The sequence below is a fragment of the Nomascus leucogenys genome, chromosome 1a, assembly GCF_006542625.1.
Source record: "Nomascus leucogenys isolate Asia chromosome 1a, Asia_NLE_v1, whole genome shotgun sequence".
NCBI classification, from domain to species: domain Eukaryota; kingdom Metazoa; phylum Chordata; class Mammalia; order Primates; family Hylobatidae; genus Nomascus; species Nomascus leucogenys.
In genome coordinates this window covers 1,193,619-1,209,733 of record NC_044381.1, presented here as the reverse complement: position 1 = coordinate 1,209,733, position 16,115 = coordinate 1,193,619, and the positions used below count along the sequence as shown (strand labels likewise).

General features: G+C 39.3%; 1 protein-coding gene and 1 non-coding gene across 5 annotated transcripts in view; both read right to left on the bottom strand.

The window, feature by feature from the left end:
* Positions 1 to 16,115, bottom strand: part of KANK1 (KN motif and ankyrin repeat domains 1) — a 202,126-nt gene that overhangs the window by 180,184 nt on the left and 5,827 nt on the right. The window lies entirely within an intron of this gene.
* On the bottom strand, positions 10,008 to 10,112 carry LOC115836010. The gene has a single exon (XR_004031013.1). It is a non-coding gene; the product is annotated as a U6 spliceosomal RNA (small nuclear RNA).

The following is a 16,115-nucleotide window of genomic DNA, read 5'->3' as shown; positions in this document are numbered from 1 at the left end:
TAAGTTTCAACATGAGATTCACATGGGACATTCAAACCTTAGCAAGCACTGTAACATACTGAGGGACCATAAATAGGAGACGAACATACAGAGATAGGAAGCTATGTTTTTTGAGACAAAGTTGATAAAACAGAGGGGAGGCAGGAAGAAAGGAAGGCAGATGGGCAGGACTGGGTCAGGCAGCTGGATACAGTAGTGTGTCAGGCAGATACTGAGAAGATACCTCTGCACTAACAGCCTCCCAATGCCCCACAGTGGAGGCGGTCCCCAAATGAACCTCTACAGCTGGGGAGAAGAGCACCAGAGCCATCCCTCCCTCCCCAGGAGCTCTGTCTACAGTGAGCTACATACCCCGATGAGTGTGGAAATCGATCCCATTTTTAAAAGGTATCAATGTGGCAAAATGTATTAAGGGTTTTTTAAGTGGTCATGATGTTTTAAAATGTGACTTCTGACCTGTAATTTTGCTTCTAATAATACACATACTAAGCAAATAGTGTTTTTAAAAAATCAACCTTGGGCAGGCATGGTGGCTCACACCTGTAATCCCAGTGCTTTGGGAGGTTAAGGTGGGAGGCCAGGAGTTTGAGATCAGCCTGGGCAACATACTGAGATCTTGTCTCTACAAAAAAATTTTAAAAAATTAGGCAGGCATAGTGATGCACACCTGCAGTCCTAGCTATTCAGCAGGCTGAGGCGCGATGATAGCTTGAGCCCAGGAGTTTGAGGTTAAAGCTTGCCATGATTGCACCACTGCACTCCAACCTGGGCAACAGAGTGAAGATCATGCCACCGCACTCCAGCCTGGGTCACAGAGCAAGTCTCTGCCTCTATGGGAGAGAGAGAAAAAAAAAAAACAACCCACAGACTTACACAAAAATACATCTACTGCCTCACTATTGTAAAAATTTCAGAAACGTAATAATTATTAAATTATGATACATATCTTGAACATGTTTATGAAGATTAAGGAAATGCTTTATAAAGTTAGGTTGAAAACTGGGTATGATGCTGAAAATTTTAAACAAAAATATAAAAATGAATGGAAGGGACTATATCAACATTTGAACATTTTTGCCTTTGGTGTAAAAAATCTTGAGAGGTAGATTTTTAACATGCATTATAGATAAGATAATGGTTACGACCATATCATTAAGATAAATGTAAACTATTCTCACACAGGATCACTCTCTACCTCATACCTGACTCATCTGTGACTTTAGTCAAATTAACTTTTGAGCTTTGTTTTCTTCTCTATAAAATGAAGATAATCATAGTTACCTGATATGGGCGCAAAGAAAAAAAATAAAACCAAGAATGCCAAGTGCTGAACTTTGGCACTCTCTCTTTGGAAGACTGTTAAGTTTTGTCCATGCTGGTGACTTTGCAGCCAGTTTTAAAAATGAACTCTAAATTCAATACCACTGGGCCTCTTAAAGTTATAAAACATCTGCAACCTTCTATACTGCAAGAACGTACTCAAATGAGAAAGTCTAATTCTGATAAGCTCGGGCATCTCCCCGGTAACCAATAAATTTAAAAATGGGCCAACACTGCACCAAAGTTCCATGAGGAAGGGACTTATCAAGAAGTGCTGCCTTTCAGAGGAAAACATTCTCATGGATGACTAGGTTTCACATTTCCAAACACGTTCCATTTATATGGCACATTCAAACTAAGAAATGCTGCAAAAGTTCTCTTTGCTGGCTCCAATCTGTGTAGAAGGGACTTAGAAGAGGGAAGTGAAACTGCTTTTGCAAAACTGTGACAGTAAGAGATATCTGACCCTTGCTTCTAACCTCCAAGCTGTCCTTGGTCATTCCTGGGCATGGGCAAAGCTAACTTTGGGGAAAATTTAGTTTATAGTTTAACTTTAAAGCAAGAATGAGAATAGCACTTTCCAAAACCAAATCAACTTTGTAAAGCTAATGAAACACCACAAGGTTAGGATTATGAGAAGGGCCTGAATTCTGCTAAGATGTAGGCATAGAAGGCAATCCTAAGCAAAAAGAACAAAGCTGGAGGCATTACACTACCCAACTTCAAACTACACTACTGGGCTACAATAACCAAAACAGCATGGTACTGGTACAAAACCAGACACACAGACCAAGGGAACAGACTAGAGAACCCAGAAATAAGGTCGCATACCTACAACTATCTGATCTTTGACAAACCTGACAAAAACAAGCAATGGGGAAAGGACTCCCTATTGAATAAATGGTGCTGGGATAACTGGCTAGCCATGTGCAGAAAACTGAAACTGGACCCCTTCCTTATATCATATACAAAAATCAACTCAAGAAGGATTAAAAACTTAAAAGTAAAACTCAAAAACTTGGAAGATAACCTAAGCAATAACATTCAGGACATAGGAATGGGCAAAGATTTCGTGATGAGAATGTCAAAAGCAATTGCAACAAAGGCAAAAATTGACAAATGCGATCTAATTAAACTAAAAGGCTTCTGCACAGCAAAAGAAATGATCAACAAACTAAACAGACAACCTACAGAATGGGAGAAAATTTTGGCAAACTATCCATCTGACAAAAGTCTAATAATATCCAGCACCTACCTGGAACTTAAATTTATAAGAAAAAAACAACTCCATTAAAAAGTAGGCAAAGGCATGAACAGACACCTTTCAAAAGAAGACACACACGTGGCCAACAAGTAAGTGGAAAAAAAGCTCAACATTACCGATCATTAGAGAAATGCAAATAAAAACCACAAGGAGATAGATACCATCTTGCACCTGTCAGAATGGCTATTATCAAGAAGTCAAAAAATAACAGGTGCTGGCGAGGCTGCAGAGAAAAAGGAACATTTATACAGTATTGGTGGAAGTATAAATTAGTTCAACCATTGTGGAAGACAATGTGATGATTCTTCAAAGTTCTAAAAACAGAACTACCATTCCACCCACAAATCCCATTACTTGGTGTATACCCAAAGAAATATAAATCATTCTATCATAAAGATGCATGCACACGTATGTTCACTGCAGCAAAGACATGGAATCAACCTAAACGACCATCAGTGGTACAGTGGATAAAGAAAATGTGGAACATATACACCATGAAACACTATGCAGCCATAAAAAAGAATAAGATCACGTCCTTTGCATGATAGGTGGAAGCTATCACCCACAGCAAACTAACGCAGGAACAGAAAACCAAATACTACAGGTTCTCACTTATAAATGGCAGCTAAATGATGAGAACACATGGGCACATAGAGGACAACAACAGACACTGGGGCCTAATGGAGGGTGGAGGTTGGGAGGAAGGAGAGGATGAAGAAAAATAACTATACATTGTTAACTTAACACCGGGGTGATGAAACAATCTGTACAACAAACACCCGTGACATGAGTTTACCCATATTAACAAACCTGTACATGCACCCCTGAACCCAAAATAAAAGTTTTTTTAAAAAGCGCAGGTATAAATGATAACCAGCCATTGTTCTGGAAGTCACAAGATTTCTAACTTCCCCAATTACTGTTGTAAATAGCATCACTCTTGTGGAACCTAAGATTGGCCTTTTGAGATGTCTTTTCAGACAGTTGCATTTTTGATGACTGGCTGACTCCACCTGGACCTGCAACTCATGACTCAACTGGTCCTATGGCCCCTAACCCAGAGGCAGACTCAGCGAATGACGGCTGTTTTCCATACTCCTATGATGGCATCCCCAGCCAATCAGCAGAATCCATTCTATAGTCCCCTGTCCACCAAACTATCCTTGAAAAACCTCAACCCCCAAAACTTCAGGGAGATTAATTTGAGTGATAACTCCATCTCCCATGCGGCTAGCCAGCTTTGGGTCAACTAAACTCTTTCTTTACTGCAATACCATGGTCTCAGTGAACTGGTAGACCCTTTCGGGTGACTACACAAGTTGTGCTCTGCAGAAGACAGCCTTAAACTACTGTCTGCACAAGGTAGAATGGGAGCAAACATGAAACCATTCTTTAGGGTTGACTTTCCCATTGCAAGAACTATGGGTTAAGTCTTAAAGATGAAGCTGCTACCATTTTTCTCTTTAGCAGTAACTAGTCAGGGAGTTGAATGGGTGGGAAAGATCTTAACAGGAATAAATGTTCTCCAGCTCTCTGGTTAACTTAAATTGCAAAAAGTTCACCTGACATGCCTAGTGGTCTTCAAAATATATAGGTATGGATTTGCAAAGGAAAAAAAAGGGGATTTTTCTGTTTCTAAAGTCTCACTTTTGTCTCTCTTCTCTACCCACTGACATTTGTCTAATGGTGACAGCAGTCACCATTCCAGCCTCACCAGGCTCCTTCTCAGTGAAGCTGCCCTGCACGTACTCTTTGTTACCTCAACAGCCATGTCCGTGCCAAGTGTCTTCATCTCCCACTTCATGCAGTCACCTGTGTGGACCAGAGTGGGCTTCCCAAGAGAAGCCAAAAACAACACTGTATGTCAGTGAGACTCACATGAGTTGACCTGGAATGATAAGGTGAACTGAGTCAATCAGATGCTGACTCTCAAGAATATGAATTAAGAAGCACAGAGAATAAGCAGTTAACAGCAAGGGCATCTCCTGAAAGAGTGTTAGGAGGTGGTAGAGGGGCTGCAAAGAGCCAGAACTGGATGCATACTCAGATTATGAGAACACCAAAAGTAGGCATGGGCAGAAATAGGTATAGCTTTTAATATTAATATAAAGTCATCATGGTTATCAATACATGCTAAAACACTACTTTTCATCTCCTAACATTGCAACTATGTATGTTTCATATTAGCATAAAACAATCTGAACATGTATCCTCAACAGAGATATGTGCACATATATAATTTATAACTAGGTGTCTATACTGAGGATGCATGTTCAGATTTTTTTGTATGTATGAGGGTGTCTGGTGAGAAAAAGTTTTACTTCTACTTTGCTACAGAAAGTGCACATTCTGGCCAGGCACGGTGGCTCACGCCTGTAATCCCAGCACTTCGGGAGGCTGAGGCGGGCGGATCACGAGGTTAGGAGATCGAGACCATCCTGGCTAACACGGTGAAACCCCATCTCTACTAAAAAATACAAAAAAATTAGCCGGGCGTGGTGGTGGGCGTCTGTAATCCCAGCTACTGAGGAGGCTGAGGCAGGAGAATGGCGTGGGAGGCAGAGCTTGCAGTGAGCCGAGATTGCGCCACTGCACTCTAGCCTGGGTAACAGAGCAAGACTGTCTCAAAAAAAAAAAAGAAAGAAAGAAAGTGCACATTCTATGACACTAGGAGACAGACGTGAGAAGACAGCTGCCAAAGACGGAGTAAGACAAAGATCCTGTCTTCTAGAGGTTCACAGGCCATAATGTGTTATGAGAAAGAAAAGAAGCACCAGTGATTTTTATTGGGTTTCCAACAAATATTTGTTTAGCACCTATGTGTGCCCTGTGCTAGTCTAGGTATTTTATATCACTTTCTAGTGACACAGTCACCATGGATCAAATAAACTATCAGGGCTGAATTGAATTTGCTGGGTCAGTGGTCCCTAAACATTTCTGAACCACACAGCAATTTGAGATTCTGATTAAAAAGAAGAGAAACCACTCCCTAGGAAAGCATGCAAAACTACAATTCTGGACTCAATTTCACTGATGCTTCTGACCTAACACCCAAGGATAAGAAACTAATGGGTCTACTGCCTATTTGAAAATACAGACAGACACATACATATCTATAAAATCATGTGATCCTACACTGAAGGATTGTTTCAACAACGCAAAGTACTTATGAGGTTTATTAATAGCCTTATATTTTCAGTTAACAACATATTATTGGTGGCAATGAGAGAAGTCCCACCACAAATAAAACAGCATGTTTATTCTCAAGTACAATGCATCGAACGGACACAGACTATCACTCCAGTTACACAGTGGCTGCTCAGAGTTCTCAGTTAACGGAATACTCACAGTTTAAGACCAAACACAATGCACAAAGAACAGAAAAATAGACAAAGTTCCCGTATTAGCAACATTAGCTTCCTGGCAACGGAGACTCTGGGGAGGGCTACACATACATTTTTTTTCTATTAAGGGTCAGTAAGTAAAAAAGTCTGACAAAATATTTCATTCATTTGCTCTAAGTGATTTTACACAATAGAGCTACAGAACACAGGCTTGGTTCCATCTTTCCTCTTAAATAACCAAAAAAGGGTACTGGATCTAATCTCTTTCATGTAATTAGAAATCACCTGAAAAATGCAGAATGTGGTTGTGAGAGTGATTTGAGAATTGATGGATCTGTTTCCCTGCTTGTAAGATATGAATAGCAGTACTTACTCCATAAAGATGAGAGGCACACATTTTCATGGGTGCCTCTCTAATGTGTTAATGAAACAATGAAATGCTAATTTCATTTTTTTCATTCAACAAATATTTAGTGAATTGCAACTATGAGCCAAACATCAAGGCAAAATCAAGCAAAATCAGACCCACTTCTGCCTTGATGAAGTTCACTAGCTCTTTCATCCGTTAGAAAGCTTTAAATTGGAAATCTCCACTAGCATCAGTTGTCTAACTTGACAACTAATATTTGTAAGGCATTTTACAGATTATAAAGTACTATCCGATATATCATGTCAGGAAATCCTCACTGTAACTCTCTGACTTGTATTGATAATTCACCTCCTATACAGGTTAAGAAAGTACAGCTCAGAGAGGCCCAGTGGCTTACGTAAGCAGTGAAGCTGGAATCCCCTTTGCTGATAATCTCAGTGCACTACACCATCTCACTGCAGCTGAGCTTTAGGTCATGAGGATAAAACATGTGCAAAATCACTTTGAGCTCTTTATTGGGAACATGATCTAGAGTAGCTTTTTGTCTGTTCCCATCTTCCCCAGAAGCAGCTGTTACCCAGCTCTGGCAGGGTGTAGAAAATGCAATTTACTTAGTTGGAAAACCCCAACTTACCTAAGTTATAAAATGGTTAATCTGCTGAAAGATTCCTTTACTATTTCTATCATACATGCAACCTAACAGCATTGCGTTGTTGCCTGCCACGTGCCTCTCTTCTTTAGTCAATTTCTACAGTGCTTTCTGAATACAGAAAACATCTGCAGTATTTTCCCTGTTACAGACGCTTAACAGTTTTCTATAACAGTGTGACTTACGTAGTAAGACTGAAATGTGAAAGTTCTAGATGAAACAGTCATCTGGTCCTACATTAAAACTTTCATGAATTTTTTAAGGAGCCTTAGATCACTGTCCAACATTCAACCCACTGCCAAAATCCCTATGACACCATCTCTAATTTGGGGTAATCTGACTTCTTTAACACATGCGGTTCCTATTACTGGTAACAAGCACTTTGGCAATAAGTATTCAAAGCCATAAATAAATTGTACTAATGTTGACTCAGCTATTCTGCTGCTAAGAATTTGTCCTAAGGAAATAACTCAACAAATGCACAGTGATGAGTGCATTTGAGATACCTTCATTGTAGAGTTGTTGTCTATACTAAGAAATTGGAAATGACCAAAGTAACTACCAGTCAGGGATGGTTTTAATAAATAAGAGTGCATTCATATAGAGAGATGCTACATAGCCATTAAAAATCATATGAACATATAAATAGTAACATAAGATATACATGCTCTATGAAGTGAAAAAAGTGATTACTAAATAGTATATGATATCCATTTTATGTGTGTTTACAAAGCAAAAAATCTTAATTGATTGAAATAGAAAATCATGTCCTTCTTATGTCTACCCATAAGTTCCAATCCTGCCCCCTGAAGTTGAGAATTAACTTTGCTCTCCTTTCCACCCGATAGCCTTTCAACTATTCCTGGTAGGGAACAGTTTCTAGTCCGTTTACTTCCCTGGCTTACTCTCTTAAAATGTAGAACTTGTTTGAAAACGAGCCCTTGGAGGCAGCCTAACGAACTCAGAAAACAACGGGATGATTATCTCCTTAATTCTGAGTACTGTGCCATTAAAGCTGCCAGAGAAGGCCACCCATATCAAATGGCTGGCTGAAACCTTAAATCTTTTTAACAAGAGCTGCTACTGATCCCGGTCTCCCATTCTATAAACATGCAACTTTTTCCCCTGACTATAGGAAGCTGCATTCAGTAGAGCTTAATTGTATATTTGTTCATGTTGATTGCCTTCAACTTTTTGCAGCCTTTTTTTTTTTTTCTATCCTGATGTCTGACATCCAGTTGGGTAGCTTCCCTCCCAACAATAGGACAGACACAAATTTGATCCACCTTTCTTGATCAAAGACCACTCTTCTCAAACTAGAATATCATGACATTTGGAAAGGGCTACTCAAACATTTTATTTGGTGATAATTTAAAGTATTTTAAAACAAACATGGGTATGTTAAAAAGACAAAGTGAGTCCATCTTTATGTGAAAACATGAGACTTCAAAGACATTTCGCCCCTGGCTGTGCTTCCAAAGTCTCCCTATACCCTGCCCACAATGCAACCTTCAATTCCTGTACCCTCAACCCCCTAAACCCTCCAAAATAAAGTACAAACTTTCCTCTTCCTTAGTAGTTCCCTGATGGAAAAGTTAGAATAGCACTGGCAAGGCAGTGAATTGCACAAAGTCAACAGTTAATCAACCTGCAACACATTCAACTATCTTACTATAATCAAGCCCATGCTTTTCCAACTTATCCATAAAAAATCCTAACAACTTAATGAAACATGTAGTTTTTTTATTCTGATATCCTCTAACAACAACATTACCCAAATTCTCTCTCCAATAAGTATGTGATTTATACAGGAAATGAGGTTAATTCAAGAAAGGCTTGTTCTTGAGAAGCCCATGCTGACTTAACCACACTTCTTTCCCAGGTAACCACAAACTATCCCTTCTTCTCTCCATTTATTCCATTAGAGGATTATTCCATATCTGCTGTTTAAAAGGCACTGAACTAGGGTCTACAATAGAAAACATGGAGTAAGACAGAAACTTCTCTTCTAAGATGAAGAAAGATGACACATAATTACAATACAAATAACTACAATACATGGTAAAAATGCTTAAGAAAGTTCCTGAAACAGGGAAGCACTAGCCAGCAGAAGGAAGAGTATGTGAAGAACACAGTATGTGTGAAGGGGCATAACAAAGATAAGACCGGGGCACATGGTAGAGAGCCACAACCATATTTAACCCGAGAAAACTCACATCTTGTTAGGAAATCACCTGAAAGCCTTCTGGGTCACGTTTAGAAAAATCTCTCATTCTCTATTTCAGAAAACGTACATGTTTTTAATTTCTGAAAAATACCTGTTTGTCTTTTCAGTCTTTTTCACCTTTCTCCCGTCTTGAAAGATTGTCAACAGAAGTCTACAAATCAGAAATTATTATGCACTTATATTTGACAGTTTACAGAGGTTTAAGGTTTATACAGCACTTTCAAGCAGATTGCCTCTGCAAGACTTAAGTGTCCCAAGATATAATGAAATCAGGCCTGGACACTGAAACTCAGTTTCAAGTACCATATAGTCAGTCACCACCCTCAGCCTAGGCATCCATCACTTTTAACCTTTTTTTTTAACCTTCCCAGTAAAAAAGTCATCATCCTTCAAGTTTTCTAAGCTTGGAAAATATGAAAATCACAAGTGAATGACAATGTTGACTGTACAATTAAAACCTTCAGTGCACAAAAACATTAAATGGATGATCTCTGCAAAAACCTCTGCAAGAAATTATAAATGGCAACTACCATTAACTTTTAGTTTAGAATAACTCTATAAAACCAAAAGAACAGACTAGACAATTCACAAGAAGGTGACAAATCTTTGGGAAAAACACCCAATGCCTATCAAGCTCCCCAAAAAAAGCCTCATTAAAAATACAGATCACAGTTGTCAATTAAGAAATAAAGAGGAAAAAATACAGTACATCATTATTATTCATGGATTCCATATTTGCAAATTCATCTACTAAAACTTATTTATAACCCCAAAACCAATGCTCACGGTCATTTGCGCACAGGTGGAGAAAACCAAAATATTTTTTTTCTTTTTTTATTATGGAACGCTTCACGAATTTGTGTCATCCTTGCACAGGGGCCATACTAATCTTCTCCGTATCATTCCAATTTCAGTATACGTGCCACCAAAGCAAGTACACACCAAAAGATGAGTCATTCCACATACATGTACCCAGCTGAAGCCAAACAACCAGCCTATACTCTTTGTTCTAGCCCTTATACTATAAATAAATGTCCCTTTTGTGGCTAGTTTTTAGGGCTTTTTTTTTTTCCATTTTTGTGGGTTTATTGGTGATTTTGCTGCTTAAAATGAGTCCCAAACATCATGCTTTAGTGTTGTCTCATGTTCTTAATCACAGCAAGGCCATGATGTGCCTTAGGGAGAAGAGAGGCATTGGACACGCTTCATTTAGGCATGAGACACAGCGCTGTTCGCCACCAGGTCAACGTTAATGAATCAACAATGTTTATTAAACAAGGTATCTTTAAACAGAAACACATGTGTATTGATTGGTTGACAGCTGACAAAATCGTTACAACCAGAGGCTCACAGGAATCTAACTCTGTATTGTTCCCCTAGGAGCAATGGCTCAGTATTCACTAACTATGTCCACAGCGACTTTCTAGAACATAACTGCCACAAATAACAACAGTGGGGTGTTCTTCCAAATTATCCTCTATTTCCTGCAGCGAGCAGTTTGCTATCTCTGGATATCCTATTTATACAACAGAACAGCTCCAAGTCTATAGGTCTAGACTTCTTTGCTATGCTCCTTCTTAATTCCCTTCCAAAATTTTCCTCTAGCCTTTTCAAAGGGGCCTGCCCATTCTACACTGGTTCTTTCCACCTCCTCTCACAGCATCTGACTAATCCTATCTTCACTCCTGGGTTCCTTGACATTCCTACCATTGTTTGTATAGGTTTGTTTGTTTGTTTTTTGAGAGAGAGTCTCGCTCTGTCACCCAGGATGGAATGCAGTGGCACGATCATAGTTCATTGTAGCCTCAACCACCCAGGCTCAAACAATCCTCCCACCTCAGCCTCCCAAGTAGCTGAGACCACAGGCATGTGCCACCATGCTCAGCTACTTTAATTAAACCAGTCCAGGCTGGTCTCAAACTTCTGGGCTCATGCAGTCCTCCCACCTCAGCCTGCCAAAGTGCTGGGATTACAGCTGTAAGCCACCACACCTGGCCATACAGGTCCTTTTACAAAACAGATTTCCTTAGTTCTTGGGGCCTCAGTAAGTTCTTGGGCTGCCTTCTCCCGTTCTTCCTCACCCAAGGATTAGTACTTTTGTGATCTGTCTTCTACATTACTATCTGTGGCCATGAGATCATATGTACATTTTTGACTAACAGTTTGGCTATTTTTCAATAGGCACCTACCAAGAATTCCCCGCCTTAAACTCCAGGATGATATGGACATTTTTCCCCATTGTCACTTAAAGTTCCTTTAGAAACATCTGGTAGGATCCTGAAACTCCACATTCACTTTTGTTCTAAATTTTTAAACCTTCTATTATGAAAAACTTCAAATATATACAAAAGAAAATACTATATTGAATACAATGCACCCATCACTAAGCTTCAACAATGATACGTATTTTGCCAGCCTTTTTAATATATTCCTTCTTTTTCTGTTTTATATTTGCTGGAATCTTAAAGCAAAACCAAAACAATGTATCTTTTCACTTATAAGAACATCAGTGTGCGTTTATAACTAATGAATAAATTTGTTATTTTTTTCCTTTTGAGACAGGATCTTGCTCTGTCCCACAGGCTGAAGTGCACTGGCACAATCTCATCTCACTACAGGTTCAACCTCTCAGGCTCATGTGATCCTCCTGCCTTGGCCTCTGAAAGTACTAGGATTGCAGGCATGAGCCACTACACTCGGCCAGAAATTTGTTTTTAAAGTAACTACCATGCCATTAACAAACCTAACAAAATTAACAATTTCTTATCATCAAGAACTCAATCCATATTCAAATTTTTATCATCTCAGAGTTGGTTTGTTCAAATAGGAGTCCAAACAAAGTCCCCATACTGCGTGTCATTACTGAGACCATACTGGGACTAGGCAGAGAGGAATGAGCCCTAAGTGAGTCTGTAACAAGCGAGAAAGAAGCTCATTCAACTAAAAGAATTACATTGGAGGTCTGGCCCAAGACAGTGGAAAAATAAACAAAGAAAACTAAAACTATTCAGGAACATCATGAAGCAGGGTAAGAGCTAGAGAGAAGGTACCAAAGGGGCTAGGAATTTGAGTAGGGAGAGTAATTGGACAAATGACAGAATTATCTTAATGGAACAAGGACTTTAGCTTTAAAAATCTCACTCTGGATCAATGAAGTAATGAAAAACAGTTACTAAAAAGCAAAGCCTCCTAGTCACTGTATCTAATTTAATTCCTCAGATTTTAGTTTCATAACCACCTTTGTACATCACAGCACTTTAATAATTATAAGTTTAAAATGATCATGGCTAACTCCATGAGACTAAGGTCTGGATCTGGCTGACTCCAGAAGCTAAGACTCACCACATAGTCAGAGGAGAGCACATCTCAGAAACCAAGGTTCCTTCCCTAAGTCTTCCCTGGGAATCACTAAACTCACGTTGAACTTCTATCTGCATCAGATACAGACACACACAGAGAAATGTTTTATACAAGCAATGCATGCTCGTTCATTAAAAAAAGAAAATTAACCAAGATAAATTCTAATACTTCTCAGTTTTTGAGGTTTATTATCAGAAATAGCTCTAAAATTTCTCCTCCTCTTTAAAATAAGATTTTTTAAAATGCTTCTGTATTCAGCTACAATTCTTTGGCAATTTTCCCCCCAAGGTAAAGCCAAAACAGACTCTAGAGAAAGAAGAAATAAGAACTACAACTTCGTACCCCACCAACAACTTTGCAGCAATATTTTATAGTATGATTAAAAAGTCATTTTAAGTATAACTCTGAAAATGTTTAATGATTACTTTAAATGTGAGCACTGACATTTGTCTACACAGGTTAATGATGTTATTATAACATCATGAAGGTTAAAAGTTGTTTGTTTTTATTTAAACAGAAGGGGTTGTCGGCATCTTTATCACCACTAAAGGTAGTTTTAGCATTTCAAAGGGGTTTTTTCCTGACTGTACTTTGAGAAACACATTTCTAAAAACACGTATGTACTAGGAACTCACAGATCTTGTCAAATTGAATATTTCATATTCCAGTACAAGTCTGGACACATCAAATCTAAAGGAATTTCTTAAGGCTTAGTAAACCAGCCTCTGTGATTTAGTCTCCAGCCAAATGGGAATCTTAACTCTTTTACAGTTATTTCAGCTAATTCTCAGTCACTGCAAGAAGACAAACCCAGCAAAGGTTTGATGCTGAAACATTCCAGAAAAAGGATAATCCCCATCATATACAAACTACAGTATTTTACCTAATTGGTATCTGAATCCTGATTTATGTTCACTCATTTATTTAATTTAGCAGTATAGTGACTACGCCATATACACGGCAGACTGAGTGGAAGAGTTTATCCTCACAAAGCTGACACCGTGTACACTTCGCACACCTAAGTCACGTGCCATCATGTACATGGTGTAGAAGGTAGGGGAGGCAGGTGTCCCCACTGTCTTCCCAATAGTGCTGACGGCTCCAGAGTCATCATATCATGCTTGACTACTCAGGACTTCAGATCGCCATCCTGCTTTAGATTACTGATGTGGTGTAAGACTAGGAAATGGCCTTCTCGGGGATTAGTTATTGGCGAGCTCATTTCACTAGCACTTATTACTATCTAGGGGTTCTACTGTCTTATGACTTATTAGTTGTTCTCAAAGTGTGGTCCCCAGGCCAGCAGCAGAAACATTACCTGGTATGAAGGTTAATTTCACATGCCAACTTGACTGGGCAAAGGGATGCCCAGGCAGCCGGTAAAACATTACTTCTGGGTGTGTCAAGAAGAGATCAGCATTTCAATTAGTAGACTTCACTAACTCTCTTCCTGTTTGCCCTGAGAATACTTGCCCATGGTGCTTGCAGCTGCAGTGTTTACCCCAAGATAACCTTGCCACGAAATATCTCGTTTTTTAAATTTTCACACCGTTCTAGTATATCGACTTTGGAAACAAAAGACATCATCCTATTTATAGGATTCTGTTTTTAGTAGTGGCATTTCCATTTACAAAATATAATAATTCTGAATTGCTGAGAAAGTCAAATCCTAGAAAACATAGCACTCCTATGAGTGATGTTAACATCGTTCCCTAACAGTTGATGGAAGATTCATTTGATGAATCCGATTTTTCTGAAATAGACGATTCTGATAATTCAGGTGATTCTGATGTTAGTTCTGTTTAGAAATAATATTTTCTATTTTATTTTCACATTGAAAATCAGTCCGATTTGCTTTAGCCTCCAAGAGCCCGTTTACGTAAAATTAAATATGCCCTGGCCACAAACTGCGCTTTTTTTCTAGGTGGGAAAAGGGTTAAGAAGAGCGCCAATATGGATGCTCATCAGTGTGGATGGGTGCCATCCAATCAGTGAGGGCCAGAATAGAAGAAAAACGGAGAGGAAAGGCAAATACATGCTCTCTGCTTGAGCTGGAACTTCCATCTTTTGCTGCCCTCAGACATCAGCGTGCCTGGTTCTTGGACCTTCAGACTCAGATGCAGATGGAAACTTACGCCAGGTGCTCCCAGGTTCTCAGCCCTCAGACTCAGAGTGAATTACACCAATGGCCTTCTTGTTCTCTAGTTTGCAGATGGCAGATCTTGAGACTTCTTGGGGAACATCCTGGGACTTCCTGGCCTTCATAAGCACGAGCCAATTCCTATAACGAATCTCCTTCCTAATATACCTATGCTGTCTCTTTGGAGAACCCTCATACAGCTGGCAACTTGCCAAAAATGTACATTCGTAGGCCAGTCCCAGAACTCCTGAATCAGAAGGTCTGGGGTTGGAGCCCAGCTATCTGTGTTTTAACATAATGCTCCAGAGGACCCAAATGCACGCTAAAGTTTGAGAACCACTGCCATAAATTATATTTTTTAAATGAGCATTCATTCAGATTTCCATTATATTTGGGTTTAATTTCCATTAAACCTATTAAGTACAGGTTATTTTCTAATATTTCTAAGTAAAGATTTTATAATATTCCTATGAAAGTAAATTTGTATAGAGGGAAGCTTTGAATTTACCAAAGTTCAGTAGAAGAGGGTGACTAATATGAAACTGAACAATTGGCTTATATTTTTCTCATACTTCATCTCTGGAACAAAATCCTTACAAGAGTTTATAAGGAAACGCTTCATTACATTGCTCACATTTACCTCATCCCCTGTGTTACACAGGTTCTCGGCATTTGAGGTGACTTCTGATAATTGCCTGAAATGAACCAGAACTACAGGGTGCTGAAGATCAAGGACCCCGAGAAGATATGAAGCTGAGGACTCAGCTTGATCGCTTTCCACCTGCATGCTCTTAGAAAACTCAGCCACTTTAAGCCTCAGTTTCCCCAAATGTTTAATAAAAATTACAATATACCCTTCACCATAGGGAGAAAATCAAAGGTGTTCAAAGCTGATTGCCTGGCACAAAGTAGCCCTCAATGCTCCACAGTAATTTTATCATTGTTAGCTAAGATAATTATTTCATTTTAAATACTTCTGAACACACAAGTCCCTAGAAGGTAGAGGTTGTAAACATCTAAATTGCTTTTCATAGCAAGCACCTGATAAATGATTTTTTTAAATAAAAGTGACAGAATTACAACTGCATTCTTTTTGAGATGGGGTCTCCCTCTGTCACCCAGGCTGGAGTGCAGTAACACCATCATGGCTCACTGCAGCCTCAACCTCCTAGGCTCAAGCGATCCTGCCACCGCAACCTCCCAAGTAGCTGGGATTACAGGCTTGTGCCACCAGGCCTGGATAATTTTCTAATTTTTTTGTAGAGAAGGGGTCTCGCTATGTTGCCCAGGCTGGTCTCAGACTCCTGGGCTCAAGCGATCCTCTTGCCTCGGCTTCCCAAAGTCCTAGGAGTACAGGCGTGAGCCACTGAGCCCAGCCACAATCACGTTCATTTCTGACAAAGGATCACATGGTAGAAAAATAGCTCATTCTGCAAATAAA